General features: G+C 39.0%; 1 protein-coding gene across 8 annotated transcripts in view; it reads right to left on the minus strand.

The window, feature by feature from the left end:
* Positions 1–6,123, minus strand: part of OTUD7B (OTU deubiquitinase 7B) — a 48,571-nt gene that overhangs the window by 31,207 nt on the left and 11,241 nt on the right. For 7 of the 8 annotated variants that reach the window (XM_015595490.2, XM_025052165.1, XM_015595488.2 and 4 more), the window contains one exon: positions 3,109–3,311. The gene's annotated coding sequence lies outside the window, so the exon portion shown is untranslated. Of the gene's footprint in view, positions 1–3,108; positions 3,312–5,829; positions 5,854–6,123 lie in introns of those variants that run through there. The other variant, XM_025052166.1, reaches the window with a different exon arrangement.

Raw genomic sequence — 6,123 nt, forward strand, 5'->3', positions numbered from 1 at the left:
CCTTAAAGATTCTGGTTACTGAACTTTTGACATGAGAGAAAAAATAAATACTACAAATCAACAGAGACCAGTCCAATAGCAAAACACGCAGTTTCCCTAGAATCAACCCTCAGCAGCTAACACCTTCTCTCCCCTTCTTGATACCTGTTTGTCATTTCACTGTCAGGTATAGAACTTCCATTCAAGGGGAGAAACAGCAGAAGGGAAAAAAAGTCCAATTATTGTACTATCTGCAATCAGCTATCCATAGGAAATCGATACGCTTCATAAATTTCTTCTAGCAAATTAACTTCCTTCAAGTTATAACTAATAATTTTTTAAAAAACCTCAAACAATTTAAAAAACCTTATTTGAAAAAAGATACATATTATTATTATTATTATTATTTTTAATTCTCCATCTGCAAGTTCCATACTTCCTGGCCACATCAAAACCTCATTTGAACTACAGGCCAGTATGTAAAACATTCACTGGCACATGCTGTTATCTTAAAGTGCTTTGTAATATTAGCTGGCCTTCCTGACACTTACATCTTATCTCTCCAATGTGACTATCAGTCATTCATTCCAAATTGACCAAGCTGAGTCCATCACTCTCAGGCGCTGCCCTAGGGCCTGGAGATACAAATGAGAAGGGAAGCCACAATTCTACCTTCAAGGTATTCGAGAAATCTCCACATGTTATTAGTGTCCCGTGGAGCAGGAAGAGGTAGGAGAAACCAGTTTGGCTGAATGGCTTACAGCAGTTTTTTAAACTGAGTCTTTAGGATATTGCAAGAGCTCACCCCAGGCGGCAGAACTAGATCTATTCTAGACAGAATTAAGATCCTTGAGTTTGGCACCTCTCTTTTACACTTTTAAAATCTTTAAACAGTCCTAACAAATCGCTTGGCACATAGTAGATGTCTAATAGATATGTGGTCCTAAATTATTCATGCTAGCCCATATATGTGAATAATTGAGCGCTCATCTATACATAAAATAGGCTTGTGAATTATTCACTGGTTTCAAGTGTCATCACTCGTCCATAGATATCATATATGCAAGGTCTGTACAAATATATTTGTACAGCTGTCTGTCCACTAAAACATAGTTTCTCTTTTGCAGTAAATTTTTAGTTTTAAAGCACATTTACAATATGGCCTCATTTAATATTTTAAATATTAAGTACTGAGTTTTTAATACCCTCTTTTCTGATGGAAAACACATATACACAGAGAGGCCTACAAAGCTTAAATGGCACCCAGAAAACAAGGAGCTCGGACCTCGGTGCTCTGAACCTGAATACGAAGTTCATATCAGTTCTCTAGGGACTCTGAGCAAAATCTAATCAGTGTGGCTATACAAACTCCACAGGCTAAAGAACTCTCTAATATTTCGCTTTTAAAAATACCATCCACGTTCACCCGCACTGTCCACTAGCCGTGATCATCTCCCCACCACCTACCAATCCCACCAACACGCACAGTTTCTATTTCCAGGTAGGAGCTAAGCAGCAGAAACTCTAACCCTGGGTATCCTGCGTATTATTTGGGTCTCTTTCATTTATTTGTATAGGTTGTGCTTTTCATGGTAATAATGTTTCTTTTAAAAGCAACAAGCCTCTTATATTTATGCACATCAAATTAGTTATGAGCATATAATACAATCTGACAATTCTAGTCTAGCTGGGAATATAGACCATACACTCCCGTCACTTACATAACTCGTGGAACAGACCTGGTGATGAGGTGCAGAAAGTCTATTTTCCTTGTTTAGCTCTTTAGAACTAGGACATTCGAAATCATTTCATCCCACACCCTCAAGTTGCAGGTGACAACACTGAGAACCAGGTGTGTAAGATTAAGCGACTTGTCCACCGTCACAGGGTTAACTAGTGATAAAACTGTGTATCGAACATAAATCTGGTGACTCGCACTCCAGCAATCTTTACTTGACTTCAAGATATTGATAACGTTCAATTCTCCATGTGGTTCACATTATGGATTTACCTATGAAAATTTTCTTTCCTCCTGCTACCCGCGAAATCTCTTACTTCTACTGATATGTATCAAAGAAAAAAATGCATATTTAGGAAATGTAATCACTTAAGCAAACCATATTAAGAAGGGAAATCGTGTAGAGAAAATCATGAAGGCATGCTAAAATCAAATCATTATTTTTGTTTTGCTCATCACCACTAAAGATATAAACTGAATTTGAAAATATTCTTCTAGCACTGTACCCCTAAGGTCTGAAGTTTTGAAGCGAGAGGGTAGGGTAAAATTATGTGACACAGGGATAGATTTTTCTTTTTATGTCTATTGATAGTTTGAAGCTATAATACTTGTCCATAGGCTATTCAGAAATCACAGTAATAACTACATAAGACATAAAATAAAAACCAAGAGAGAAATAAAGAACCAACTTTTAACAAATTACTTGTGCAAATCCTTGTGCAAAAGTGTAAAATGCCTGGAAGCATCAAAGCGGTCACTTTCCTCATGTTCGCTTTTATTCACGTTTATTTGTGAGACAGCTACATTCCTCCTGCCTCTCAGGAAAGGCCGCCATGAGCACAGCAGCACCCAGGTCCCTGCGATGTTTCCCTAATGAAAACCTCAACTTCCTGACTCAATTATTCAATAAGCACTCATTAAGGGCCCGCTCTATACCAGGCAGTCTGCTAATTCAAGGTGACACATCAACCAATAAGTCATCATCCTTGTTTCCTAGAAGTTCATCTAACGGGCTGGTTCCAGAGAAAACCCCAAGACAGATACCAGCTAACTTCCTTTATTCGACAGAGCTTTACTGAGTGCCAGGTGCCAGAGACAGAAAAAAAAAATGAAAAGGAACTTTTAAAAAGAGGTCCTTTCCAAATTTACTAAATAACTAGCTCTTTTGAATTATTAAAATCACATGTTCTTCTCCAAGAATGCCAATCGGAAGTTGACTGTAGAGGCTTTTGATGATAACACCTAACCAAATATCTGAGTCAAAGGCACGGATTCCCTACTCTTACTATGTCGAGAGGCCAGGCAGGTAGGCCAGGCAGGTACCGTCCCAGACTGATACATTTTTGTTATTTATTATAAGACCCATATTACAGGAATGTGGTTGATCTTACCAGCAAACCGAGATGAGCTGTTTCCTACGCAGACAGATGCTCCCGGCAGAATGCACTATAAGCCTCTAAGGTCAAACACATGACAAATCCTGTTATACGTTCCTGCCACCATAGAGGGCATCAAAGTTGTACAGGCAGCCGTTCACGATGACATAGCACCAGGCCAGGTTCTCAGGGTGACAGGTCTCTGCTTTTCCTTCTCCCTTCCACAAAAAGTATAAAAAGTATCAATTAGTACACAAGTCATCTGGCAAATATCCCATTTTCCTCTGCGTTTTTCTTCTTGACATTAATCCAGGAAACCAACCCTTATAAAAATGAGTCCTATCCCATTATTATCTTAATATTATTATTGGTAGTGACAGCAAAATACTTTCAAATATATTAGCTCGTTCACTGAAAACAAATGGAGGGGGATAAAAGGAAACATCAGAGGCAACTCTCTCAAATATCAAAAGTCAAACCCAGTGCAACCAGAATTGAAAAAAAAGCATTTTCAGTCCTACCAAAGGGTCAAGAAGTTATTTCTATCAAAAAAAGCACAGGACTGACTCCGGCAATGGAAAATCACAGATTTCCCCTTCAATGCTAGGCCTAACTGATTCAATCCGTAAATGTTAAGACCACAATCTCAGTAAAAATCTGGCACTATAAATCGTTGTTACCTCAATCCCTTTCCCAAATGGTTTACCCACAGTTTAAGGATCAATAAATATTCTTCTAAAGAAGAACATATTTAGTAACGAGGAAGCTGCCCAAGAAAAACAAACTGACAACACTCAACATTCAAGTACCTGTTTAAGATATTTAACTAACATTTATTGTGCACTAGTAAAGTACCAAGCACTAGGTTAGACAAAGCTATATAAATCACCTCATTAACCTCATGAGCCATGCCCAGACACTCCTGAATCCCCAAACTAAAGTGACCGGATCCCCAATACTAACTAGTTCTAACACTTGCAACCTTGATCCCACCTACTCAATCCCTAGAACTCAAGCTGGAACTCGGCTCCTCACCCTCACAGACTGAAGCATTTCTTAATGCTTTCTACTACGTAAGGCTCACAAAAAAAAAAAATCCTTGTGCCTCTTTTTAAGCTCTTAACTCCAGAATAAACACCATTCATCTCAGATATGGCACATGGTGATGATGGCCATAATCTAAAACAAGTACTCTCTTGGATCACATTAGTTAAAGAATAAACCTAGAAAGCTAATGAAACTGAATTTCAGCTGGGCAGAAGACACCGCATTTTAATAGTCTTCCCAACCTTTAGAATATTTCTAGTTCTCTGAATACAGAAAGGCTTCTCTATTTGAATTAACTACAGAAGGCAATTTGACCCAAGAGTCCCCACTCACATACTCATCAGAGAGAAGCGGGGGGAAAAGAAAAAAATATTCCAACTCGCATGACCACATTACAATGTTAACGACACATTACTCACCATTGTGCTACAAGAAAGAACTTGCAAGTGGGCAAGGAATGTTCAGGAAGCCAAGAAAACAAACAAAACTCTCCCAGTCCTCAAAGCATAAACACATCCAAATGCCAAAGCAGGCCACGCTGTCCAGTTTAGACCCAGGTATGAGTGGGTGGACAGAAAGCAGGACCGGGGGAGGGGAAGAGAGGAGAAGCATTTATAGGGCAGGTGTGCTTGTCAGCACCGAGACAGATTTCTTTCTTGGATTCATCAAGAATCTTTTTAACAAAGAAATCCTGGTGTTTCGCCTATTTTCATAGCTTGATTTATGTCACAACAGAGAACATGCAGTATATGCAAAGAGCAGCATGATGTAATAGGGGTTGCACACATCCCTTCGGAATCCATTAGATCTATTTCTAAATCCTAGCTGTCACTGTCTTGCTGTGTGACCTTGGGCAAGTTATTAACTTCTCTGTGCCTTAGCCAGGACCTCATCTGGTAGTCACTGTGGTATCCTCAGCACCTTAAACAGCACCTTAAATATTTTGGATAAATTAATCAATACATTATTAAAAGTAATAAATGTTTTAGATGAATCAGTCTGTAAATAGGTATAAAAATATCTTACAGAATTGTTGAATAAAATGAGGTAACATATAAAGTGCTTAGTATAACCCAGGGCAGGATCCCGCTATGAAGGAGTGAATATTTCTTCCCTTTTATTCCCAGCCAGGTCAGAAGTTCTAATGGAAGAGGCACGGCAAAGAATAAGATGCGATGAGACTGCAGAGGCCAAGCCCTGGAAGGTGTATACTATTGGGGACCAGGTCATAAAATCCAGGAATATTTAGTCTTGGTAGAAGAAATTAAATACCAGTGCCAAATCCTTATGGTAGCTAATAATAAATGCTAGTTTGAGCCAGCAATTTGAGTCTCCAGATATCTGTTACCAGATAGAGTAAAAGCCTGGCTGAGAAGAAGAAAAGGGATGAGGGCAAGCTGCATCTTAAATAAACCTGACCACATAGTTAAAAACCAGAGATAAAGGATTTTTTAGAAGGCTATTCAATTCTCTAAAATCTTCCCATTAGCAAAAACACTATATTGATTCACAGTCTTTACTGGCCTTTTTAGGTAATAAGATCTATGTAAGTAAATTGTTCTTAAATGTTGACAAGGTAAAGAAACTTGAAAGATTTGGGTCCAAAACTCTCCTCCTCCCTTCACTCCAAAAAGACTAATGGGGCCTTGGAGGCTACTGTACCCACAGCTTGTAACCAAAGCAACCGACCTACATGCAGCGGAAGGTCTGTTCCATCTTCCGAATTGGAGGCTGGAGAGCATATGCAATTAAATCCAACATCTAAAGGTATCTTCTTGACTACAAAGAACTGAATCTCAGGAGCAGAAGCTCTAAGAAACCTGAGTCACTGCTGCATCATGGGCCTGCCAGCCAGAAGTCTGCATATTTAGTGTCTAAATATGAGGAAACCTATGCAGAACTGAAACAGCCTGTGGTTAAACCTCATCATAATGTGGTCTTCAACTTCCCATTTCACTTCCCAGGAATCTGCACTGTCTTCTG

The sequence above is a fragment of the Pteropus alecto genome, unplaced genomic scaffold (assembly GCF_000325575.1).
Source record: "Pteropus alecto unplaced genomic scaffold, ASM32557v1 scaffold106, whole genome shotgun sequence".
Classification (NCBI taxonomy): domain Eukaryota; kingdom Metazoa; phylum Chordata; class Mammalia; order Chiroptera; family Pteropodidae; genus Pteropus; species Pteropus alecto.